The following is a 26606-nucleotide window of genomic DNA, read 5'->3' as shown; positions in this document are numbered from 1 at the left end:
CCATCCCGAACTCTGCCCCGAGCTCTGTCCCGGAGCTACCGGTCAGCTTCTCCCCTCCACTGGGGCTTAGCACATGCCTGACACACAGTAGGTGCTCAGTAAGTGTTGAAACCTGGCTGCTCCCCTGTGGCGATTCCATTTCCTTAAGGTGGAGAGACTCAGCCTTGAGCTTTGGGGGAGACACAGCACAGATCACGGAGAAGTGGGCCGGCCCCACGCACAGAGCATCCTCCACTAGGCCGGCACCTTTGCACCCTCACTCCCACCTCTAGCTGCCTCCCCGACGACCTCCGGGCTGGCTGCTGGGAAACCCGGTGCCCCTGGGCCCCAGCTGCCTGGGGCGTGTCGGGAAGATGGGAGTCCCTTGGCTCGGGTTATCAGGGGTTCGTCGAAGTCTCTAGCCCACTGAGCACTTCCTTGTGTTTCTTAGTGGAAGGTATTGGGGCGACCCTGGTTAATAAAATTATATAGTGTGAACAGTTCTACAACACACCATCTGTACATTGTATCGTGCGTCTCCAACCCGAGTCAGGCCTCCTTCCGTAGCCATTTATCCCCTTTCCTCTTGTCCACCTCCCCCCCCCCCCCATAGTGGCCCTGTTGTGGTCCTCTCTGTGAATTTTTGTTTGTTTGTTTGCTTAATTCCTTCCCCTTGGTCATCCAGCCCTGCAACCCTGCTCCCCTCTGGCAGCTGCCGGGCTGTTCTGAGTCTCTTTCTGTTTGTTAGTTTATTTTGTTCATTCGATTCCACGTATGAGTGAGATCATGTGTTTGTCTTTCTCTGACTGGCTTCTTTCACTTAGCATAACCCTCTCCAGGTCCATCTACGCTGTCACGAAGGGCAAGATTTTCTTCCTTTTTACAGCTGAGTAGTATTCCACGGCATAAATGTACCACAGCGTCTTGTCCACTCACTGACTGATGGGCACTAGGGCTGCTCCCATCTCTTGGCGATTGTAAGTAATGCTGCGGTGAATATATAGGGAGGTGTTTATAGCACACCTCTCTATATATTCTGTTCTTTCAAATTAGCGTTTCGGGTTTCTTAGGATACAGCCCCAGACGCAGAATCTCTGGGTCCCAAGGAGTGCCATTTTTAGTTTTTGTTATAAGCACTGCGGCCCTGGGTGTGTTTCTCTCCTCTCCACCCAACATGTTTCCTGTTGTGGGGAAGGACTTGTGTCCCTCACCTGGAGCTGAGGGCGGAGGTCTCAGGAGCAGCGACCCTCTCATGGACGAGCTGGGGTTGAGTTCAGAAAACGCCATGGGCCGCCGCCAGCCAGGTCGCCTCGGCGGAGGAGGTGTGCTCCACAAATGCTTTGTTTGCACAGGAAAAAACGAGGCTTAGCCAGGGGTCAGCCTCAGAGAGGTCCCCTGATAGCATAAACTGCTAAACAGTGGAGGCTTTTATGAGCTCCCATCATTTTCCATTTGGCATTTTGAGGTGTAATAGTTTTATTGCAAATTTATTTCCTCGTGTGCTTCCCCCCACCCCCGCCCCATCATTGGAGTTTTATTTGGGGGAAGTTAAACCATGTCCTTGGTGCAGAATCTTAAACTGGAAGCTGTTTTTCAAGCGAATGGTGTCACTTCCTGGGCCAGTGTTTGATTATAGAAAATAAAATCGGCCCCGCACAAGCCAGCATAACTTCCTGCCACCGCCGCGTTGGCTCCAACATTTTGTTTATCCAAACCCAACATGCCCGGTTCCAGCTGCAGTGAATTCTCATGACAAAAAAGTCTGCAAATGCAGCTCTTGCTGAGTTGGTGACAGTCTTCATTTGCGCTGTTAGAGCATGACAATTTAGCAATTATATTTTCAACCGGGAACTTAAAACATGTTGCTTCTAAGAAGGGAAGTTAAAGACTAACCTTGAAACAAATAAAAGTGTACCAGGCAATGAAGACATTCAGAGCCTCTGGAGTCACCAAAGATTGAGACCCACATACCTGTGTTTCTGTACCTTCAGGCATTGACCTTGACAGAGCAGAGGACACTTCAAGAACAGCCAGCAGGCCAGGGTCAGCAGTGTCCGCTGATGGAGAACGCAGGGGGTTCTTAGAAATTATCCCAAAGCAGCATTTTACAATTGTTGCAAAGCAAATATGCTTAAATCTTATTGTCTCCCGTTAGAGAAAACTGAATAATAAATGATACACAATGAATCTCAGAATGGAATATTTGAAAGTAATCCTGCAAGCTTTAAAAGAAATACAAGACTATTTCTGCATCTAGAGAGGGTGGTCCTTTGGCGAGAAACAATGAGTGAAAAATACAAGCAAGTGCAGCTTAGAGTGAGAAGCTGCTGGCGTCGCCCATCACGCTTGGGTTCAGAAATCACCGGAACAGTGAAATTCGCTTCACAGAGCACAGTGGGTGAAGCCTATTTTCACCCGTGTGATTGTCCTGAACTTGGAGCCAGTGCAAGCAGCCTTGCTGAAGAACGTGCCCTTCTCAAATGGCATGATAAGAATGTGCTTTATTCTGATTAAAAGTCACCCTTTGCTCAAAAAGTAGTTAAAAAGCGGAGGTTCGCTCAGCCTTCTACCTAGCAGTTGGTTGGCCCCATCACACTGATGGGGGCTCACAAGGCCTATTAACGATGGGACCTGTGGGTAAGCACCTGAAGGTCAGACATGGCACGGAGATTGTCCACCATGTGTGAGGCCTTTAAAAACAATAATTGCAGGATTGTCTGGGGGAGTATGTGCGTTTGGACGTCCCAACAGGGCTGAGATGCTGACAGCTGATGTTTTAGTCCGGGCCCCTGAGAAGCAGCTCCCGAGGCAAAGACGTCTTGCAAAGTCGTGTAGGAAGAAGTGATCGCAGGAAAACTGGTAGGGGGTGGGGAGGCGGGCCCAGGGAGGCAAGGCGGTCAAGCAAAGGCAGGCACTGGGCCCCAGATGTGCAATTTTGGCTCAATCCCCAAAGGAAGCTGGGGAGAGAAGTACTTACACGATTGGTTAAGAGCTCGTTCTGGTGTAACCCCCCAAGCACTTCCCCTCTCTCCCCGTGCCCTCCACAGCACACTCCAGCAGCCCTCCAATGGCCAGAGAGTCAGTGCCTAACAGGAGTGACAGGTGTGTACAAAATGGTAAAGGGTCCAGGGATGTGAGCATTGCTGCTACATCTGCTGCAGTCCACTGCACGCTCTAAGTGCATCAAGCATATCTACCCCTCGGGTAGTCTGTCCCTTGATGTCTACATGTTGATAAAAGCCCCATAGTTACCTAGCCAGTGTCTATTACCCTTTTCCTGGTGGGGTTGCAGGCACAAGGTGATCAGCTAAAAGAGATGTATTTCCAGACTCTCTTGCAGCTAGAAGTGGTGGATATGATGCTCCGTCACCTCTTCCCACTTCCTTTTTTTCCTTCCTGCTTGATCCCAGGGTGCATGTGTGATGGGAAATGGCATGCATGGTGATGATGAGGACAGCCGCAAGGCAGCAGTGTCCAAAGCCAAAAATGTGGAATAGACCAGATCCTGGGGCACCTGTTCCAGCCCTAGGTGGCCAACTCCTAAATTGTTGTCTTGTGGGTGAAATAAATCCCAAGCTAAGCTACTGATTGCCATTATTTGAGTATTTTTGAAGCTGGAAGTGCCCCTAACCAAGCATTAAATACAGAGATAAAAATGATACACCAAATAACGCAGACAGTACTTTATTGTTTATTCTTGATTAAATTTTAATAAAATGGGAAGTGGCCTTACATTTTTGTCCTGATCCATGTATGCTAGCTGACTTCAGTGGGAGAAAGCACTGGTCAGACTTATCTAGTCTTGGCTGAATTACTGCTTTCCTTCAAGGAGGGAAATTAACAGCCATCACTTGGGAAAAGGGAATGAGTTCATTGTTCACCTACACATCAGAGAGGGACTTGTAGGCCTGCTTTATTGTAGCAGATGTTTAACACTCTTAATCAACAATTGCAAAGGGAAATGGGATACACTCATTGCTGATGACAAGATTGTTGAAGATGAGTTTGGGACTTGGATGAAGACTATTGATTGTGAAGACCATTAATGATTGCAGACTGTGGGCTCATTTACTTGTGATAAGATTTACTGCATTTGTAGCAAGATCAAGTGTATTATCAGTCATCTTTCCTCCCTGAGAAATAGTTGTGATGACCTTGTGAGGGTGGACTGGGGTGCACACCCATGTGATTAACCCCAGAGCCCCCAGTGTGTGAGTTGCAGTGGGTGCAACGGCCAACTTTGCTCACCAGGCCCTGCACCTCTGGAGAGTAGGCTGCTTCTCCGGTTCCTTGTTTTATCCCCTTTTTTGCCCACAAAATGGACGTGCAAATTTTATGAAATGAATTGTCATAGAAAGAGTCAGAGACCCTTCCATTCACCATATGCACAAACAACTCCCTCCCGGTCAGATGTGTTTATTGGGACTCCCACTGGTGGGAGCCCAGCCACGGCCCCGTACGAGACGGTGGGCAGCATGGGGGCGTCTCTCATCAGAACTGCTCTCTCGTTGGCGGGGGAAGGTGACAAGCACTGAGGCTGTGGGCTCTCAGGCATGGATACCAGCCTGGATTCTTAAGACACTGAATTCATAAGACGGGAGACACTGAACTCATCAGCTTCTGGACATAGAAGCTGATAGGCAGAGATGGTGCTTTGCAATTCCATCCAGCTTTCGGAGACCGGCAGAATCGCTGCACCAGCATTTCACCCACTAAACAATGAAGCAGGAAGGAAATCTTTTGTTCCCTCCTGGTATATGAAACTGTGATTTTTCATGTGCGCATGCACGGACACTGAATTAGAACGCAGAATTCACTTGTGACTGAGTAGCAGCAAGAAATTTCCGGGTGGGGGAGAGGGGAGAAAACAGCTAGAAAAAGACAGTGAAGGGGGTTTAAAGTTTTCCATGTAATTCTCCCTTTGGGCAGAGATGACCGTGTCCTAGGGGGTGAATGGTGACGTGCAAAGAGGCTCTATGGAGAGAAAGTTTTCCTTAAAGTGTCACGGACCAGAAAAACGAGCATTTTCTATATATTTAATTTATTTTACTCTAGAAAAATCCAAATGATAGCACAAATAATTTGAAGGAGCAAGAGTTGTATAAAGGCTTGCTAATTTTTGTTACATAACATTAAATTCTAATACCAAAGGATGAGCAGTTAAATGCCCTTTTTATCCAAACTCTCATCAAGCAAATGAACACCTGGAAAGGACGGTTCACCTGTCTCCCAGGGTCGCGTCTGCAGCCTTCGATTAGGTGGCGAGTCTGCAGTCCCGTCGAACGTGTGTGTTGTAAAACCTGACCGCTCTGAGTCAGTGTCACCCTTCCCATAACCTTTGCTTGTGCAACCTCTTGTGTAGAAAGCAAGTAAGAGCCCTGGCTGGTGCAGCTCAGTGGATTGAGTTCCGGCCTGCAAATCAAAGGGTGGCTGGTTCGATTCCCAGTCAGAGCACATGCCTGGGTTGCAGGCCAGGTCCCCAGTAGGGGACACATGAGAGGCAACCATAGATTGATATTTCTCTCCCTTTTTCCTTCCCCTCCCCTCTGTTTACAAATAAATGAATAAAATATAAACAAAAAGAAGAAAAAGAAAGCAAGGAAGAAAGAACATTCTCTTCAAAAAACCCAGTGCTGGAAAAACCGGACATCAACGTTCAGAACAGTAAACATAGACTCACCCCTCGGAGCAACGGGAACCCTCGTGCCCCTGCGGGGGTGTGAGACACTGCGGCCGCGTGGAGCAGCAGTTTGGTCGTCTTTCCTGAGATTAAACGCACATTCTATATTAGACCCGGCGGTGCCCCACCTGCGTACTCACCGAAAAGAAATGAAGTGCGAGAGAGCCGGCACACAAGCGCTCCCGGCAGCTGCGGGCTCCCTCCACCGCAACCTCCACTGCAACGTGCAGAGAGCTCCTTGTCCATTCCTGTGGATGAATGAACAACCGCCGTGTTCCATCCCTGGGAGGGAAAGCTGCTCAGGGGCTCAAAGGGAGGAACTCTTGGTACGTGCAGGGTGTGAGCAACTCCCAAAGCGTTGTGCTGAGTGAAGAAGTCAGATTCCACCGGCTGGGCAGTGGGTGTGCCCACTGACGTCACCTCCTAGAAAATGCAAAACCTCGGGCGTGGAGATCAGATCAGTGGCTTCGGGGCCAAGAGGGGGGAAGGGGTGAGTTATAAAGGGGCTGGAGGGAACTGCGGGGCACGAAACAAATACTCTGTGTCTTGGAACTTCCACCAAGATAGTTTCATTACTATGTGTTTGTCAAAATGTATAGAATTATACGCCTAAAGAGAATGAATTTTACTCAGTGTAATTTCTACCACAAGAAGTCCATGGTGTGGGGGAAGGAATGAGACAAGACAACCAGGTATGACGGATGATCTCAGTTGGACCGTGAGCCAAAAAAACTAAGCGTACTAATGAACAACACTCTACACCAGGGCGGGTAGGGGGCTCAGAGGACGCCATCGGGACAGAGGGGGGGCAGGGAGGTGTGTCCTGGTCAGTATTAGGGTGTAAATGTTACATTTCTCACGATGATAAAGGTGGCGCGATTGTGTAAGATCATCTTTTCTCATGGACGCAGGCTGAAGTATTCAGGTCTGCGAAATACTTTCAGGAAAGTAGAGGCTCAGGGAGAAATCTCACATGTGTGAGTGTGTGTATGTGTGTATGTGTGGGGGGGTGTGAGTGTGTGAGTGTGTGTGTGTGGAGAGGGAGGGAGGGAGAGAGAGTTACAGTTGGTGAATCTCAGCAAAAATGCTCTTATACTATTCTTTCTATCGTTTTCCTGTAGATTTGAAAATTTTCAAATAAAAATTGGCCCCCAAAAAGTGTTAATTCTGTTGAATCCAACAGTGGCCTTTGAAGACGCTTATCCTAATAACATTACTAGAGCTGTAGGGGAGCACAGTCAACACGACAAAGTTCAGGAAGCAAAAACATCAGGGGGCGTGAGATGCCCACCCCCGCACAGCACCGGGCGCAGTGCGGAGCTCAGCCCATTCGCAGTGAAAACGTGGGCATTTGCGTTAAAGGGTAATGGGTAAGTAAATCCTGGTATAATAACATAATGGGGTATTGTGCAGACATTAAATGTGTTTTACTAAATATTTAATGAAACTGAAAAAGCTTATGCTATGTTAAGTGGAAAAATGAGAAGAGAAAACTAGCACATAAAAAGATATTTTCTAAACACATGTTTAAGAAAGAAAAACCTGGGAGAGAGTCAACTGAAACGTTAAAGGAGGGTATCTCTGGTGACAGGGTTTATTTTTGTTTGTACTCTGTCCCATTTTCCAAGTTTCCACACTGAGTGTATTTTTTATTTTATTTTATTTTTGCAGCACCTGAAAACATGGCCGAGTTTGGCGGTGCAGTGCATTGGAACAAAACACGCCCACAAAAGTCTCTGAGGTCGAGGACGGCAGGTGACGGGACAACAGGGTGAGCAACAGTGGTGGCCACTGTGCGTTCGGTAAGTGCCCAATTGGTTGAGTCACGATTATTTACTTTGTTGCAGCAAAGGCTGTGGACTCACATCGCGTTGTTCTGCTGGCTGGGAAAACACTGGGACAGGTTAATAAACACGTTTAATAAAATGATAGCAGCTCCTAATCACGTCTTAGTCTCACTATAGAAAAACAGAATGAAATAAAACTTCGTCAGCCGAAACAGAAAAAATCCAGTTGTTCTGTCTCCCAGAGTGTTCTCGCGGACCTTTGACCCCAGTGAGGTTCCGTTTCTGGGGACGGGGGGCGTGCCCAGGAAGGCCCCCTTTGGGTCTGTCCTGCACCAGCAAATGCCCTTCATACAGTGGTAAGAAGTGTCCCCCTGGAGCCTCACAGCCGAGGGAGTGAGCACAAACCGGGGGAGACCGTGGGAAGGCCGAGCGGAAGATTCGTCAAAAATGTGGAACCGCTTGCCAGGCGGGCCTGGCGCCTGGGCCTGTCCCCCAGATCGAGTCTGGGTCACCGGTGGAAGCCCTGGATCTTGATTTGCTTGGCCGAGGTCAAGGTCCTGTCTCCTGGCAGGCACTGTGCAGGACCTGGGGTGCGTGGGGTGCGAGAACCTCAGCCCCCAGAACACTCAGGTAAGACAGGTAAGGGGCTTCCAACCTGCTCCAGCTTGGAGCCCCGAAGCCAAGGTCCTGGGGGCACCAAGGGAAGGGCGAGAGCGCCCAGTGATCTTCCCCTGAAGAGGGAAGATCACTCTTCAGGGAAGGGTTGGGGTGTGCTTGCTTTGGGGGTTCTCTTAATGAAGGATTTGATGACAAGAGCAAAGGAGGAGCCCCAGCAGCCTGGACTGACCTGAGCAGAGTCGGGAAAGCCCATCCTTTGGCGTTGGGAGAACCGGCAGGGAAAGCCAGCGGGTCGGAGAGGGTCTGTGGCGCCCGAGGAGGGCCTGGGACGTGTAACAACGGGTCGCCCTCGCTGGTCGAAACCCAGGCCGAGAATCCTCTTCCTTCTCGGTATTATCAGCATCCAGCTGGTTAGGTGTTAAGAGAAAATGTTGGTAATGGCCCAGCAAGGATGTTTCAAGCAAATTGTCCTTTAAAAAAATTGCAAAAGCCTCATGTTAATATTTTGAGTTAACAATTTTAGAATACACATTTCTGAATAAAACATATTTTTGATACTTTATTTCCGAGATCACTAAGAAAGTTCAAGGGAAACTCAAAATGTTTGCTTTGCACCCTATTTGAACATTAACTCCACCATGAAATTCAAGTGCGTGCGTGCATCAGTCATGTCTGATATCCCGAAAGGAACCCTGGCCCCCAGGTAACGAACCAGGGCTGCCTGAATGCCCGTTGCCTGTGAACTTGGCTAAAGTCAGCTTACAGTGCGACGAGTTCTACAGAACCCCGCGGGCGGCAAGGGCCGCTGCAGCTCAGTGTCGCCGCTTGGGAACCTTTGAGAGTTTTTATCTTCGTATTTTAAAATCTTCATGATCCCTCTGCCTTTCCTATTAAAGCCTTTTGGAGAAATGAATGTTTTTATTCAGCAAATCCTTAACATTGCCCTCATTAGTTGGAAGGAAAGGGGTTCCAGGGAATTGCCACACACCTTTCTCCCTCGCTCCCCCCTCCACACACATACACACTGTGGTCGCTGTGGCTGAGGGGCTGCAGTCTCCTGCCCCCAAGGGTGACCCAGCGCCCTGCCTGCAGGCTTCCCTGGGGGTCCTATAACAGAGGGGGCTCCGGGCAATGCTTCCCACGCTCTTCCCTTGAGCCAACACTGCCGGACCTTAAAGTTCCAGCTCTGCCAGCAGCGAGGAAGGGCCTGGGGTGTCCCCGGCACACGTGACCTGCTCAGTGCGGGCTCCCTTGCAGGCGCTCAGCCCTCCCCGGGGGAAGGGGGTTTCCACACAGAGTGACAGGGACCGCCTGGCCCTGGTGCCACCGCTGCCCTGGGTGCCTGCATGGGGTCTTGGGATGGCGGCTCTAATACACAGCTGGATCGGGTGGGCTCCTGGAGGTCTGTTGCTTGTTGGCTGGAGCTGTTTTAATTTCCCCTTTGTTTTTCTGTTATTCTGGGTCTCAATGCTTGAAAAATCTTAGGTCAGTTAGACATGCTCTAAAGCCGAGATGGGTCCCAAAGCGTGTGTCACGTACAAATGCAGAGGGAGAACTGGGTGTGGCCGCAGTGGGGATGAAGGGCGCCCCCACCCGGAGGTGGCTGGGGCTGCCGGGGGACTCCGCTGGGCCGGTCAGGCCCCTGCCCGGGCTGTCCTTACTTTTACAGAAGCGAGGGCACCTGGTGGGTGAAGCCCTCTGTGAGAGGCACCGGCTGGAATCGTGAAATCCCCCACCACGTCCTACCTGCGCCCTGACGAGGGCTCTGCCACCAGGGCCCCACGCAGGAGCGGAAAGCTCGGGTCCTTCTCAGATCACTTCAATCTGCAAATGACTGAAGAACAACAGGCATCCTGAGACGCTGTTAATTTTCCTGAAAAGGGGGAAAATTACCTTTATTCGACATTGTGGTCCCTCTTTAAATGAAGGGGAAATGACTTGCTTTTTTCACTCAATAAAAACGTGGAATCATTTATTAACCAGCTGGTGGCAGTGTTTTCATTAAGAAAAGATACAGTGATATTCTGCATGCTTTACTGCCGGTCCACTTCATTCAGTGTCTGAGAGCGTGGGTACTGGGCTCCTTCTTGCCACGAGGCTTCAAACTTCAACGAAGCCATGGGAGGCAGAGCTTCTGATGGTCCCTCAGTAAGTTTCTGCCACCGGGAAGTGACATAAAATATCTGAGGCAAGCTGGCAACGTTTGGTGTCTTTTCCGTGGCTAGCCCCTTTCTTAAAGTGGACACGCACAGATGGCAGACCAAGTGACCAGGGTCACGCCTCCGCCCGTGGGTTTGCCAGTTGACTTGGGCTGTGGGTTCTGATGTGCTTCTGACAGACTAAACGGCCCTCCTTCCTGCAGCCTGTTGAAGAAAAGAAGAGAGTTGTATTCAGTGTTCTGTTCCAAAATTACCCCACGAATCCTTCCCGCATGCACTTCCTACAGACAGCACCACTGAGTCACACGTCAGAGACAAGCAGAGCGCCCCACTGTTATTTCTGTCACAGCGTCAGGTGACACACAGCCAGCATCCGAGTTCCATCACGCCAAACAGGATTGCCAATCAGGTCTGGGAATAACGCTGTCCTCCCACTGAAAGACGCCAAAAATACCCACAGCCTTGACCTCTCCATCTGGGAACATGAGTTCACTCCTCCTCCAGGGGACCGAGCCCCCCCGCCCGTATGTGCTGCCGGCACCATCCACCCTGCCTCCATCTGGGAGTCGGATCCTCGGCCCACAGAGATGTGCTCCGAGCCAGAGCCTGAGCCCGCAGACGCCCCAACCCCGGGGCCCAGCCGGACACACCGAGCAACACGCAGCAACAGGCCCGTTGATGCTGTCCCTGCTCACCCAGAACCCGCCCCTCCTTGCTCTCACTGGGCTCAGACCTGGGTTCCGCGGTGTCCGGAGGTGCATTCCAAGGGTATGTTGTCCTCACGGGCATTGCGTCCGCGCTGAGCTTCGCTAACCGGTGCTGCGAAGCTCCCTTGCCCTTTGCTGATGCCCACAGAGGAAGGCCCCACACACGTGCCTGGAGAATTGGGGTCACCTGCCCAGGGCCGCACAGCAAGTTACAGGGAAGTGAAGCCGGCGGCCTTGGACTTGCAATTTTCAGCCCATGAAATCTGTTGCGTGTGAGACGTGCTCTGTCGGTTTAAATAAGCAGGAGGGCGACACCTGCCCCAAGAGCAAGGGTGCGTGGCCCCAGGTGAGTGGGCCCTGGATGCGCTGCTGTGGGGTGGGTACCGCAGTCTTCGCCCTGTTCGGTCTCACACACGTGTGCGAAGAAGACCAAGGCTGCCTAACGCGGGGACAAAAGCTGCCACGGGGCTGCGTGGCGAGGTCGTCTGAGCCCCGGAGAACCTGGTGCTCCGCAGATTCAAGGAACAGCAGGCAGGGAGGAGATAGCTTCCAATGCCCTTGAGCTGGACCGGGGACCATGACCCAAGGTGCTCATGTCCCCATGGGCGCTTGTACTTGGAAAACATGGCATCGGCGTGGAAGTAATGGTGGTGGAGTCTCAGTTCACAGCCCTGCAGGGCAATGCCCAGATGTTCTAGGGGCATCACATCCCAGAGAGAGGTTGACGTCAGTGAGACGGCTCCGTGTGAGGAAGAGCTCCTACACGTCTGGTGGCTCTGTGGGAGCGCCCAGGCGAGAACCCCTCCATGCGGCAGCCGTGCCATTCTCGGGCCTGGATCCTCTCGTGACCTACCCGCTCGCAGCTGGAGGGCCCGGGGCCGGTCACGACCTCCTCGGCTCCTGACCCGCCCACTCCTCCTGCTGCTCAGGCTGCCCGTGCTGGGCACAGAAGAACACGGGTGGTCGGTCTCAGTCCGACCTGTAGGTGCTCTCACTTGAAGTGGTCATCTCTTCGCCAAAGGGGAGGAGTTAGTGGTCCCGAGGGCTAGTTAAGGAGGAGGCAGTCCCCATGCCAGGAGCTGGTTTCCAGGATGTCAGGTGACCCTCCTGGAACCTCTGAGAGACTACTGGGACCTCCTCCTGCAGGTAAGGAGACCGGGTCTCAGCCAGGCGGTGCGAGCGGTCCAGACAGATGGCCACTCTGAAACTGGAAGACGGGCCGAGGGGGCCTCGTGGCGCCCCTCTCATCAGCTGCTCTCCGACTCTCCTCGGCCCCTTCCAGTCAAAGAGAAGGTTGACCGATAGCCAGTGATTCTGACAGGGTCACTGCAGGACAGAGGGGAGGGTGGCACAGAAGCAGGCACCCCTCCCACGCCACCTGCCGCTGAAGTCAGAGAGCGGCCGAGCTACCCGTGTTCACTGAGGGTCGTGGGCCTGTCACTGTGGCTCCGCAGAGCAGCCCGACCGGGGTGCACAGAAGGCTTGGGGAGACCAAAGGCCTGCCTTCAACAATCCGTTCTGAACAGCTGTCACGCTCTCCTCAATCTGACTGTGAGCTCCACAAACAGAGCCGTGCACTCCCCGGTGAGCCACACACGCGTGGGCAGCCGGGCGAAGCCGCCCTGGTGCTCCTGCCTCGCCTCGGACCTGTCCGTCTCAGCCAGGCCTGGGCAGGAGGAACTTTCCCGGGAAATTCATTCGGTTGGTTAGTGAATGATTGTCATCAGTTCAAGAGTGAGCCAAACCTTCCAATCAGGGTCATGAGGGAGGGGACATGGGCCAAGGTACGGGGGACGGGCCGAGTCCTGCCTCTTGAAGATGCTGCCGCCCGGCCCAGAGCGCCGCACTCGGCCACAGGTCGACCAGCCAGGGCGTCTGCCAGGACACAGAAGCTTCGGTGCCTTCTTTGCTTTCATTCCCCTCCCTTCCCCTCCCGCCCTCCTTCCCCGCTTCTCTCCCTCCCCCCTTCCTCTCTCTCCCCTTCTCCCTCTTCTGTTAGTGTTTAGTTTTCTCCAACCCCTACACATTCATAGGTTAAAGAGTCAATTTCTTACATAAATGTCCTTTTAAAAACAGTAACCCCCATTCCACTCCCACTTCCCCCTCCCTACAGGCGACCCGCTTCAGCACCTGATGAGTCTGGGGTGGCCTCTGCACCTCCAAACCTGGGCTGTGTCACTTCTTGGTGTGCTGGTGTGGGCAGCGGGGAGTTGCGCTGCAGCTTTGGGGAGGTCATATTGCACTCATGTGCTGTGACTTTGCGACACCGTCACGGTGGGCCACAGGGAGAGCTAAGGTTCCTTGTCTCTCCCTGCACTAGTCCAGCTTTTCCTCAAGTTCATATTTTATGTCTGCAATTGGCCCGATTTTCTGCACTCTCACGTTAATCCAAGTGCATGAGCTTCAGTCATGGTATAATCTCCCGGAGAGACACTCAGACACAGCAATACCTTACCTGTTCACACGTCCTGCGGAGGGCTCTTTCAGGACCCCACGGCCGGCCGCCATCTGGAGGGCTGTCCTCTGCGCTCGGGCCCATCTGTGCCCTGGACCTCCCGTCGCCGCCATTCTCGGGGTTCCCTTCCCCCCACCCCCTGCTCACCTGCCCTTGCGTCTCCAGGGTCTCCCCGACCTACAGTCTAGTGTGAGGCACACCCCCCCCCCCAGCATCTTGAGAAAGAGAGTGTGAGAAACGCACTTCTGAGACTGCGTTCCCCTGAAAATTATTTCACTCTCACCCTATTTACTGGAAATTGGTTGGGTATAGAATTCTTGAGAGGAAACCACTTCTCTGGAATTTTAAAGATCTTACTTCCTCCGCTGGCTTTCAGCTACTCTGGGTGCCATTGAGAGGTCTGAAGTCCTCCTGACTCTGGGTCCTCGTGTGTGACCTCATTTCCTGTCTTCCTAGAAGCTGGTCCGATGGTTTCTGGTCCTGAAGGGTCCGGACTCCGTGACGTGACCCTGGTGAGCTCTGTGTTCAGCCATCGTGCGACGTGTCTGGTGCGCCCTCCGGGCTAGGACCTCGGGTCCTGCAGTTGTGGGGCATTTTCTTGAATCACGTCACTGGTGGCTTCTCTCTCTGTTCCCTTTTCGAGACTTCCATTAGTTAAATATCAAACCTATGGGATGGTCCTCTAATTATTTTCCCCCACGTTGCATTTCCTCATGTTTTCGTTCTGGTTTCTGGGAGCCGTTCTCAACTTACATTCAGAACTCTCTATCGACTTGGGATGCCCAGTGCTGTGTTTTTCACTCTCAGTAATTTCCGCTGCTGCTCTTTGACTATTCCCTTTTTTTTTTTTTTTTTGAGCATCCAGTTCTCGATGCGTGGTTTCCATAGAGTCTCTTATGTCCGTAAGGACTTCGCTGAGGTTTCTGTGTCGTTTTCCTCCTCCTGCTCATCCCGTTTGCTCCGCGTGGCTTTGCCCTCTCTGGAAGTGCTGGTAACATCCCCCACCCCCAACCCGGTGCTAGAGGCTTTCCTCACCTGTCTCCTGATCTGTCCATTAGAGGGCGCTGCCCGGGGGACCAGAAGTTCCCATCAGTGGAAGGAGGTTCTCTTCCGTGAGCCCGCCGCAGCTGGGTGAGCTGATTGCGTGCTCAGGGGACCTCCAATGTTAGCATCTTTGGATCTGTCCCTTGGGCCCGATGGCCCAGGGAAGTGTCTCCCAGTCTCCTGAACCGAGGGCGAGGCTCATTCTTGTAGCTGCTGGTGAGAGCAGAGGGTCAAGGGGCCCCTCTGTGTCCGGATGCCCGCACGCAGCTGACCCCTCCGCTCTCAGCAGAGCGCCCTGTGTTCCAGCGTGCCGTCGCGCCCACTTCCTCCTGCCCGGAGAGCCTCCTTCTCATCCTTGCCAAAGAACCAGCTTCCCGTCTTGGACCGAGTGAGGCAGTAGGTAGAGGTGGTCCCCCCGGGGTGGGAGAGGGAGTTAGAGGTCTGACGGCTTCTTAAACAGGCTTCCAACATGCTCCTTAGTTTATTTCTCATCATAAAAAGGAGTTTATGTACTTTTAGGGAGACAGGAAGGGAGGTAGAGAGACATTGATACTTGAGAGAAACAGCCAACAGACAAGACCCGGCCCACATCCCAGGCATGTGCTCTGACTGGGAATCGAACCAGCAACCTTCTGCTTTGCAACGACCCTCCATCCACTGAGCCACATCAGTCAGTGCAAATGCCCCTTGATTTAGTCCGTCCACCTTATCCCCCTTCCAGAGGCATCGAAGTGCCCCTACCCACCCAGTCCTTTGAGGACTGTGTGGCATAACTCGGCTTAGCTCTGAATTCTTCCCACTGCCAGCATGAGGTTACATGTTCTAGTCTCTGCGGGGCCATTTGTCCTTCCCAGCTGCTTTCCAGCGCCCCGAATTTGCTATCAGTCCCTCACCCTCCTTTGTGATGGTTCTAGTGCCGTTTCCGGAGACTGTCAACAGAGACGCATGTGTTCGAGCTTCCATTCCTCAACTGCAGGGCCAAGCCAGGTTTCCCTGATACAAGTTTTAAAAATCAGTGACACCAGAAATTACTTCCTTAAGTCTGTGTCCGCTCTCACACATTTGTGTCTGACTCATTGTCTCTTCCCTGTTTTCCGAGAGGATGAGCGATAGCTAATACACGTCACACTCGCTCACACCACCAAGTGCTCTGCTAGGCCACCACCAAACAAGAGGAAGGGACCCCTCTCTTTCATTAAGAAGCACATTAATATTTAAGTGATGTTGAATTGGTGTTTATGATCCATTGTGATTCCTTAGGTCCCTTTTAGCTCTACTAACCCCCAGCTAGTCATTTCTTTAAAATAAAGCAAGCTATCAGTCAATAATTTATTCAGGTGGTTAGCACATGCTCATTATTTCCTGGTCTCTGCGTGAAGTTCAAGGGTTGCGGCAGGAACTCAGTGGACTGTCCACAGGGACTCGCCTGTGGAGCAGAAGTCCCAGGGGTCACGTGCTCACACTGGTCATCGAGACCATGCCTGACTTGAGTTCTTCTCACTGGCTAGTCCCCAAATGTGTTGTGCCCACCTCGAATTCTCCTCTGAGGGTCTCCTCAGCAGTGCAATGAATGAGCCCACTAATGTCTCAAAAAATGCACCAGGAAACGAATAGTCATTTTGAATGCCTCTTTGGCAGGGGGAAATTGAATTTTAGTTGCCATCAGCTTGCAATGGGGACTTCACTGGGGTCCTTGGCTCATTAGTCGTCTTTTTATATGAAGCATGAAAATACCACTTCACAGAACTTCTTTCCCAAGTTCTAATGGGTACTCAATGGGAAACAGTAATAACTTACATCCCTTTATAATATGTAATTACAATGTTTAACTTAAGCACTTTATTTTATTTGTTTAACTTCAGCATTGTAAGTAATGTATCTGGACTGGCCACTAAAAACGGCTCAAATACTTATGTGTTTGTAAGTATCATGTTCGGGATAGTTGGCTTACCGTAGGTCAATTTCAGGGGCACAACATAAAACTGAGAAATGAAAACCACCCACCTCGCCCTCTGACCTGTTCAGTGGTTTGTAGAGGGACTGCCTCATTGGCTTCAAGGACATGAGACACAACATCAGCGTAAAAAAGTCGTACCTGTTGTCATATTTTATTCTGACTCCCGTGTGTGAGGCTTGAGCTATGACATGCAAAGTGTGTCCCTTCTTCCGTAGGAGACAGGCGAGGCCCTGGAAGGCTGGAGTCCGGACCCCAAACTGTGGGTGGTCACCGGCGGACGGAGGACTGACCTCCCACCTGAGGTTTTTTGATGATGACAGCGATGCTGATTTGACAGAGCTGGAGCCGTGCTGAGAATGACCCTAAAGTCACAGCAACTTTTGGTGAGTACTTGGTGGTATTAGGCCTTGGACAAAGTTTTATATTTATACATAGATCATTTATTTAATCTTTATAATCCTGTAAAATTGTTACCATCATTAAAGACATCTTGTCCGAGATGTTCCTTAATCAGGAACTAGAGGCTAGAGAAAAAAGCACCGAACCCGAGGTTGCCGGTGGGGCTTGGTGAGCTGGGGCTGCCCCGGGTCAGGGGGTGCAGCCTTCAGCCTGGTGCCGTGGTCCTGACTGTGCATCCTGACCCACCGAGTGCTGCGCATTGGTCTGAGGCCAGGAGCTCTGTTTGCAACGTCATTGCTGTTTCTATTTCATCATTAAAGTGCAGTTGTACTTTGTCATCCAGCAAATCTGTCTCTCCTACCTGATACAATTTGCTGTTTCTGAAATGATGACTTTAAGGAGACACAGGCCTTAATAACGATTTAAATCTTCCAGAAGTTCTTCTGAAATATTGTGTGTAGCCTTTAAAAAGTTAATTAGTTTTGGGAGTTGCTAATGAAATCATAACATCAACTGAAATGCTGTCCCTTTGCCAAATGCTTACATCAGTTGAAAACCTCTGGAATCCTGGATAAGCCAGTCCACGTCCGGCAGCCAGTTCCTGCACCTCCTTTTAAAATATGTCATTCCAAAATATCCTCTCCACTTCGGAAACCAGAGAAAGTGCTTGTCTTGAAACCCACGGAGGTAGACTGCTCAAAGGTGTGGGCTGACACCTCGTCACACGTCCTTGGCCTCTTCCTGTGCATCTCAGTTTCATCATCTCTAAAATGGAAATTACAGTATCTTTTCTACCTCCGTCAGTGCAGATATGGACGTGAACTTTCTTGGAGAAATAAAAAGAAACCCTAACCCAAGGGGAAGCCATTATTTTTTATGGCTATAGCCACAAAATAAAACAAAAGAATTTTTCCAAAACCTCCTCTGCCTGCTCCTCCATTAATCACGCTGTTTAATGCTCATCGGCAGGAGTTTGTAACAGAGGACGGCAGAGTCTAGATTACTTCTTGCTGCCCCCAGTGTGCAGGAGCCAACACTCGGTGCCCACGGGAGGTGGAGGGTAATTCAGAGCCGCCCCATACCACGCTCCGCCTGGGAGGACGTTAGCATTTGCTTGGAAGCTGGGGGAAGCAAGCCTCCCACCCAGGAAGAAGATAACTTTATATTAATTTTGCTCGTTGAAAGCTTTATGTAACACTCTTAGTGAAACAACACCCCCAAGCGGGTTCCTTGGGCAAATGAAATGCTGTGGCCAAGTGTTAGGAACATCCAAATTATGTAGTAGGCGCCAGGGGGTGGGCTGGCGTCTGGGTGTGGTGGAATAAACAGCCTTGACGTCCTTGCTCCGGTGTCCCAGGGGCACGGGAGCAGAGTAGGGCAGTGTGCGGATTGGCTGAGGTCGCTTCAGTGAAAGGGTCTGTGTTGGCTCCGGGGGTGGTGGGGGGGAGGCTGGTGGACATGCCGTAGGCCTGTTGGACGGACTCCAGGCCCCCAGCCCTTGTCTTCGGGGCTGGTGTCTCCCCGGGTCCCATGTCACTAACCGCCATTTAGAGTCTTCTGCCTTCGTGGAACTAGGGCTGTCGAGACGCTCGTCCTCACAGCTCCAAGGCCATGGAAGGAAGAATTTCCCTTCCAGGCTCAGCAGAGGTCTGGGCTGCATCTGCTGATTCCTTCACCCGCTGCAGTGCAGGGGAGCCCGCTGGGCCGGCTGGTCGTCCACGGCACCGGGGCCAAGCCCCGCTGGGGCCGCGGGGCCCAGAGGAAGAGTCTGTGGGTCCCCAGAGAAAAATCTTTGTCGCCAGGAGAAGCAACAGATGCTAGACGGTGGCAGAGAACACGTTAGAACATTGTGACCGAGTCACTTTGAGATGCCCCCTTGATTTTCGGAAATGGAATGCCAATTCTGGACTTTGGGGCACAGTCAGGCATCTTCCTGTCCTTGAAGGAGAGGCCCTGCTCATTGGCTCTGTCCCCACCCACAGTCCCAGAATTGTCCACTGTCATCCAAAGGTTAGAAGAAACTGCCAATGAAAAGGATTTGATTTTTAAAATCTGCAGACGAGCGCCCTCCCCCACGGGAGAGTGAGCGCAGATGTTGTAGAGGGAAGCTCATCACCCTGGTCTGAAGGGTGTGCCCCGGGTTCGCCCTTTGCCAGGGGCTGGGCTGGGCTGGGGACGTGGAACCAGGATGGACCTCCTCTGGCCAAGAGGGCTCTGGAAGTGACCCTTCTGAGAACAAAGAAATAGTCTACAACAAAGATTGTCCCACCCCCCGAGGTCCAGGGCAATCAGGGATTCAGTGCACTCTGCTACCCAACCAAGAAAAAGTGTGTGTCGGGGGGAGGGGCCATACCTGGCATCTGTGTCTGGACTTTAAAGTGTCCTTTCAGCAGACAAGGAGCTGAGATTGCAGCCGTGCTGTTTGCATCCTGCACACGGAGCCGCTCACCCTGCAAGTCCAGGCGAGGTCTCCCACCGGGAGCGAAGGGACGATGAGCACGCGGAAGCCAGAGCCGAGACCCTCGGAGCTGGAGAGGACAGGACTGAAACGGCATCTGTCCCACAGGAGGATGCTGTGCAGAAGCCGCGTGATTGGAGGGCTGAGGTTCTGCATCAACTGGGTCCACAAACAGGTTAGAAAGGCAACAGGCAGCCCGCTGAGAGGGTGTGGTGAGTAAGCCCTCGGTAAACACACAGGGCCCGGCCCACATGGCGGGGAGAAGGCTGCTCCCCTGCGTTCAGCGGCGACCTCGGGCGATTTAATTAGTCCGTGTCTCCCTGAGAAAACACTGCCCCGGTGACACTTGTGTGGTGAGGATAAGAGATAACATGCTAAGTGCTTAACAAACAGTCCACATAATAGGCACTCAAAATGCACGAGATTTCTGAAATTGTATTTTTTAAAAGTGAGAGAGACAGAGAGAATGACGGAGGAACAAAATATCCCAAAGTGGTTATTTGGGAAATCAAATATGTCAGGGAATTTCTTCCTGTTCTTCGCGAGTAGAGAGAACAAAAGATAAAATAAAAACAAAAGAAAAGAACAGCAGGAGATGAAAATAGACTTGGCAGGCCTACCTACAGATAATGAGGAGAAAAGCAGTCTTTCTGCCGAAATTTAAAAATGCTTTAGAAGCTGCAGTCTTCAGAATTGATACTTCAGAGACCAAGCTAGTAACGTGCAGGACAGGGCTGCAAAGACACAGAAACACAGAAGCAACAGACAAAGAAACAGACGAATGATAGAGGAAATGGTCCTACTGGATCCAGGCTCTGGGCCACACACAGTGGGGTGTCCCGGGGACCCCCAGCCAGGAGGTGGCAGCCTGCACAGGCCGGGCACCCAGCAGTGTGGGTGCCACCCACTACCTCGGCCACTTCTGATGCCGCTGCTGTCTGCATCCCCATCCCACCGGACGGGGCGGGTCTCCCTCTCCACCCATCATACTGGGGCTCAGAGGCAGCTTCCGGGGCGGGGCAGGGCATTCGGTTTCCCTGGCAGCTGCCCAGGGGCTGGGGCAACCCAACCCGCGTGCAGAAGGGGAGAGTGCCTTGCGGGGCAAACACGATGGAAAAGAACGAACACAGTGATGAGACCCAAGACTGGCAGACAATTGATGTCCAGCCCCTTTCAGAAGGACCCAGGGGTTCACACAGATACCAGCAAGTTTGCTGAGGCTGTGACGCTCAGCCTCCGGTCTGCTGACCCCCTTGCTCACCTCCCTTACACTGGCCTTTCCTCCTGCAGGGGGTGGCCCTGGGGCTGTGCCCCTGGCTGTGTTCCGGGGAATTCAGACGAAGAGCGAGCAAACTGGTGGGTTTCGGTGGGATGTGGAAAGTGAGCTCCCTGCGTTAGAGGGTAAGCAAGTAGAACGGAGTGATAGAATAAAAAAATGGAAGAGAAGAGAACTTTAAGGAAGTATCATGACCTGGAAAATCAGTAGAGAGTGATAACTATTGAGGTTTATCTTGTAAATCTCAAACTTTAAAGAAACTCAAAGACTCTTACAAATATTTAATAAGAAAGAACAGGAGGCGGACGAGCAAAAAACATTAAAAGACTGGTTGGAACTTCTCAACAGCATAAAACTGCAGAAGAAAATGGAGCAACCAAATGTCTGCAGAATTGAGACTAAAAGCCCCAGCTGGTGTGGCTCAGTGGATTGAGTGCCCTCCTGTAAACCAAAGGGTCGCCAGTTCGATTCCCAGTTGGGTCCCAGGCCTGGGTTGTGGGCCAAGTCCCCATCAGGGGGTAATGAGAGGAAACCACACATTGATGTTTCTCTCCTTCTCTTCCTCTCTTCCCCTCTGTCTAAAAATAAATAAATAAAATGTTTAAAAAATTTGGACCAAAAAAGTAAAAAAGCTAACCTCAAAATAGTGTGCTCAACAAGCTGTTATTTACAAGTCAGCAGAAGGCCTTCTAAATATGGGAGGAGGGTTACATCCCTTCATGGACATGCACTTGAGGATCTAATTCAGCTCAGCAAGAGATGGGGTCCTGGATCGCAGGTCAAAATGAAACCTTACAACCTTCTATTACCTTGGACGGGACCGCAGTGGCTGGGCTCCCACGACCCAGTGGCCAGAAGAAGAAAAATGAAAGATATTTCCATGCTAACTACAAATAAAACAAAATGTAATCACAAATCTGACGAAGTGCTTGAATGCTTGTTACACAGCAAGGTTTTAACATCAACAGGAAAAGACACCCACTGCAAAGCTCCGGGGGCTCAGCAGGCCGTTCCTACACGAGCCCCAGGTGTGGGGGGAGGTGGGTACATCAGGACAGGCCGGTCCGGACCAGTAATTAAAAAATTACAGAACTTCACATTCCGGTTGTGTGATGCTGCCTTTCACCAGCTGGCAAACTTGGAAAAGACAGACGACGCCCAGTGTCCCTACGTGACTCCACTGTCCCGGGGGGTGATTTGGTACCGTGTGTTGAGATTTTGAATGCGTATACCTCTGGGCCCGCTTTCCTGCTTCCAGCATTTCATCTGTACAGAGCCATCGGACAGTGTACACAGGTGTGTACTGTAGCATTTTTCCCATCCACACAGTATCACGTGACCTGAACCTGTCCGTTCATAGAAGATGTTTAACTAATTGCGATATACACATACAACTGAGTACTGCTGGTCTATTTCCACATTCGCAGGCATGGAAAGCTATGTCCGTGAATATCGTAGGTTTGGAAAAAAAACCTTTCAAAGTAAGAATTGTGTGATCACATTCGTACAAAAATGTGTGTGTGTGTGTGTTTACCCGCATCCCCTACATGGCTTCCTTGTCCTTTCTCTGCCTAAATTTCCTAAACGCTAATTTTTAAATCTACAGTAAGGCGAATGAATAAAAGTGCCCTTGTTTTCCAGAGTGCTTCAGAAAGCGTATGCCAACAGACTTTGACTTCCAACCAGTACGGAGTTTCTGGGAGGTTTTTCTCAGCGCAGGCCCCGTGGCTGCATCGGCTGGTGGAGACAGACACCCGGACGAGGCGGGCTGTGCATGCAGGGCTTTGGCTGCGGCAATGGCTGGGCCGGCATCGCTGCATTTGGCAGAGAGCCAAAGGTGGGCAGGGGCGTGGGGCAACTTCACAGTTGAGGAAAAGGCTCTGGACGGGCCCGATTGGAGGCTGCTGGCCCGCAGACTTGGGAGGCGGGCGAGTTGGAGGCAGGGTGTCCTGTGAGGTGGGTTTGGTGGCAGGTTTGTCTTTCTCTGTTGGTTTGAGGTGGAGGTGGGGGCCCAATAAGAGATAAATGGCAGCTGCCAGCCAGGTCCTGACTACTTGGGGCCAATGGCTGCAGAGCCAGACTTCCCGGGCTGGTGGCTGCCTCGGGCACGTCTGTGTTGTGATAGGGGTCTGGCCGTGTGTGTCGGCGTCGTCAGCCTCACGGTGGGCATCACTCTCGGCGTCAGACGCACCACTTCTACAAACCCACATGTGCTTCCTCGGCCTCAGCCACACAAACATCTATCTCAGCTTAGCGCTAGGCTGGGAATAATACCCAGTTTACTTTCCCATCATCGACGAGCAATATCTGCCTTCCGCTCCTCACCGACTTAATTTGTAAGTGCATCCGATTTCCTGCGCGAATGTCTGGATGCTCCCGACACGCCTGCTGCAGCTGGCCTCTGCTTGCCCGTGGGACTCGCCCTGTGTTGCACTCATCCTGTGATACGTGTATCACTTCGCTCGCCCCCCACGAACCTCTGCACAGGTCCTCCCACAGGGGAGGGAACTGAGCCCCCTAGAGGTCTGGGCACGCGTGTACAGCCACATGGGGAAAGTGGTTTGAGCTCAGCAGCATCTGAACCCGAAGTCCGTGTTTCTAAGCAGTACGAGACCCCTTGGTCGTGACTCGGCCACATACGTGGCTGGCGTCCCAAAGCCCAGAGGAACCTGGAGAGAGAACATGGGGCACTGATTCCAAGCTGTGGAGTTTGTTTCTTAAAGGCTGTAGAAGAACCAGAGCCCACAGTTCCTTTATCTACCCTGACACTTCCACCAGTGGCAGGAAACAGGGTCCCAGCCGACGTCTCCCTCGGGCAGTGACCGCAATTCGCTTCGATAATTACTAGCCACTTGCCCACGGATGTGAGAAGCCCCGTCATGCACAGAAGAACAAGAGTGACAAGCCTACTCCAGGTCATCTGCTCCAGCAAAACTTCAGCCCGTGGACTGTCACAGAGGACAGACGCCGTGTCCCCATGATTTACGGAGAGGATGCTTCACAATGTCACATCGGCCTTGACCAAGTGCACAGGCGGCCCCTTTGCGATGGCAGAACTTTCCAGTTGCACCGGATCCAGTCGCTTTCCTATCGCTTGTTTGTTCTCTCCCATTTCTCCGTGGGGAACGCGTCTTGGCAATTTCAAGCGCATCTTCACCTCCTTTCTTCTGGCCTCTTTAAAATGCACTTACTTTCTACAAAGTCTTTCTTCACTCAGCTCAGCCTGCTCTTCCTAACCAGCTGGGCAGAGCTTCCCCCCACCCGCCCCGCCCCCAGGAGAGGGTGTCGTTCTCAGGTCCCCGGTTCAGATGTCCAGGAGGGAAGTGCTCCACCTCAGGGGTCAGAACACCTGGGTCTCATCTTGGCCGTACTGCCGCTGAGCTGGGCCACCCAGGGCAGGTCGCTTAACCTCTCTGTGCCTCGTCTGTGAAGTGGGGCAGATGAGAGCATGTAGCACAGAGGTATTTTACTCTGTATTTAAGGTAGTTATCAGTGAGTTCATACATGCGAACTCTTCAGTCAGTGTCTGGCATGTAGTAGGGTTCCGATAGCTTTGTTTTCACTACAAGTTTAAACCTTGAAAGCTGAGTGTCACAGGACAAGAGACTCGGGCCAGCTGTATGAGGGCAGGAGACGCTGCCCGGTCAGGCACCTTGAGGGCCTCCCCGCACGCACTGCCCAGGTGGGGTGCGGCCCGTTTGGTGTGGGCCCTACTCCTCCTTCCGGCTCCGGTTTGGAGACAGGTGGGGATCTGTCACAGCCAAGAGAGCCCCTCACAACTCCTGCAGTGCACAGACTCTAAAGTGGTCCCATGATGCCCACCGCCTGGCATTTACACCATGTGCGGACCCCTCCCCAGGAGTGTGGACAGAAGCCAGGACTTGCTTTTAGCCAGTGGAAGAGGACGCAGGTGATGACATCACACTTTCATGATGATGTTCACGAGATCACAACATCGTTTGCTGGAGGAGTCTTCCCTAGCAGGTGCGGGGGACATCGGCACGGGGTGGGGGGCCCACGTAGCAGGGACTCAGGGCAGCCCAAGGAACAGACGGTGGATCCTGTCATAGCCTTTGAACAATGGCCACACCCCGGCCTGTAGCCACAAACAAGCAACTCCCGCCAACAGCACCTGGGCATGGACGCAGCTGCTTCCCTGGCAGAGCCTCGAGACCCAGCCACAGTCTGGGGGGACACTCGGGTTGCCGTCTGGTGCGGCCCTGAGGGAGGTGACCTGGGTATGTTCAGACTCCTGGCTTTCAGGAGGTGACAACTGTGCACTTGCAAGTCACCAGGTTTCTGGCTGTCGCTGTGGAGCGAAAGCAAACAAACACAGTGTATTAGGGTGGCCCAGAGAGATGGGACCAAGGGGACGCATATTTATCAATGGAGATCGACCGACTGATTGATTATTTGCAATAGCTCACACGGTCATGAAGGCGGAGAAGCCCAGGCTCAGGACAGCTGACAGCACCCCCCCCCAACCCCCGTCTGAGTCTGGAGGCCCGAGAGGCAGGGGAGCCTGTAGGTAAGGTGAGTCCGGCCTGAGTCTGGAGCAGGAGGTTCGCGACCCCGTTATGCCTCACAAACCGAATTCCCCTCTGGCCAGCCTTTCCTCTGCTACAGTGTCTCATAGGTCTCCCCGCCCCCCACGTTAGAACGACACTTTAGATCTAGAAATGGGAAGAGTTCTAATTACGTGTCTGGTGTCCCGTTATTCCGATCGGTCTACATGCATGTGGATACAAATTAAGACAATCCCCTGCAAATAACAGGTTTTTTTTCCTGCACTGGACACCCGATCGACTTCACATTTTCCCTGAGCTTATTAACGCAGTGACTGTTTGCACTTTGCAAGAGTAAGTGACGGCTACTGCGCCATCTATTAGCTTTCCGGCCACGCATACTGTGCGGCGAGGAAGAACGCCAGTCTCCCCGGCGAGATCCTGACAGGCCGTCCCGTTTCCCGGGAGCACTTTTCATCCCGCCCCCGATGCCCTGCGTCTGAGCTCCACTCCGAGACTGGTCCCCCGAGTCTCTGCAGATGCAGCGAAGACGTGTGTCCTTCAGTGACCATCCTGTCTGCTCCAGGCTCAGCCGCACCACACAGCTCCGTGGGGCCGTGGAAAGTGCACCCCACAAGTGTGGGCAATCTGGCAGGACATTGTCAGGGACACCGGTGTGCAGCCCCATGCACAGAGCGAGCTGCAAAACACAGTGGTTTTCTTAGTCGAGTGTCCTTACCGTGGTGCAGAATCAGACAAGTGTAAACACGTGTGTGAGTGTTAGGCTTTTGAAATAACACCGTGTCCGCCAGGGTAGCGTTACCTTTTTAAACAAGGCATGTCGGGGGTTTCGATGGGGGGTTGTCAGGCCTTCCCTGGAGGGGGAGGGAATGGGGCTGAGCAGCCCAGTGTGGGGACCTGGCTCCAAAAAGATGCCCCCACCAACCGCCACAGGGCAACTGGTCTGCCTGGTGTCATTACCGTTACCGGTGGTATTTCTGTTCCAAGATTTTAGAAAGGTGACAAGTTTCCCAGACAAAATGACAACCCATGTCTCAGCATATTGGATAGGCAAGGGCGGCAGGAGTTCCACTGGGTGGGCTGGTGAGGAACATGCAGGTGTAGCATGCACCTGAACTTGGGTTAATTTCATAGCACTCCTAGCAATGGCAATAGCACATCCGCAAAGAACTGGCCCTGACGCGTCATTTCAGAAGACTGTATTTAAAAGAAAAACACGCCAGTATTGTGATACTACAGGGTTATAGGCAGGAAAAAAATCACACCACTGTCAGCGCAGTAAAAATACTCCTACTTTCTGGCCAATTTAGGAGCAGAGCAAAAGGTGTCCATTTGTACTCAGGAAGATTACCAACTGGTCATGCAGTCTGTCCTCTTACAGTGGAAGTTGCAGACAAGTTACCATTGTTTTTAAAGCTCAGTTTACGTTACACTATCCAGGAGAGAAAAGAGATTGTGGAGCGCAGACCAATACCACAGGGTGAAGGTGTCACTGATTTTTAGCACATTATCACACGCCACAAAGTTTGAGACTAATTCCCAGAGTCCTTTACACACTTCG

The 26606-nt window shown here is 52.0% G+C and overlaps 1 long non-coding RNA gene across 1 annotated transcript; it reads right to left on the bottom strand.

The window, feature by feature from the left end:
* Positions 1 to 9963: 9963 nt before the first annotated feature.
* LOC119059530 (uncharacterized) lies at positions 9964 to 19413 on the bottom strand. The gene is made up of 4 exons (XR_008392250.1): positions 19139 to 19413; positions 18327 to 18553; positions 16525 to 17550; positions 9964 to 10427 (listed from the first exon to the last, which is right to left on the bottom strand). It is a non-coding gene; the product is annotated as an uncharacterized LOC119059530 (long non-coding RNA).
* Between the last annotated feature and the right edge of the window lie 7193 nt (positions 19414 to 26606).

This window comes from Artibeus jamaicensis, unplaced genomic scaffold (genome assembly GCF_021234435.1).
Source record: "Artibeus jamaicensis isolate MK-2021 breed Jamaican fruit bat unplaced genomic scaffold, CSHL_Jam_final contig_490, whole genome shotgun sequence".
Taxonomy (NCBI): Eukaryota; Metazoa; Chordata; class Mammalia; order Chiroptera; family Phyllostomidae; genus Artibeus; species Artibeus jamaicensis.
Note: the sequence above shows the minus strand (reverse complement) of the source record. Positions and strands in the feature narration are given on the sequence as shown.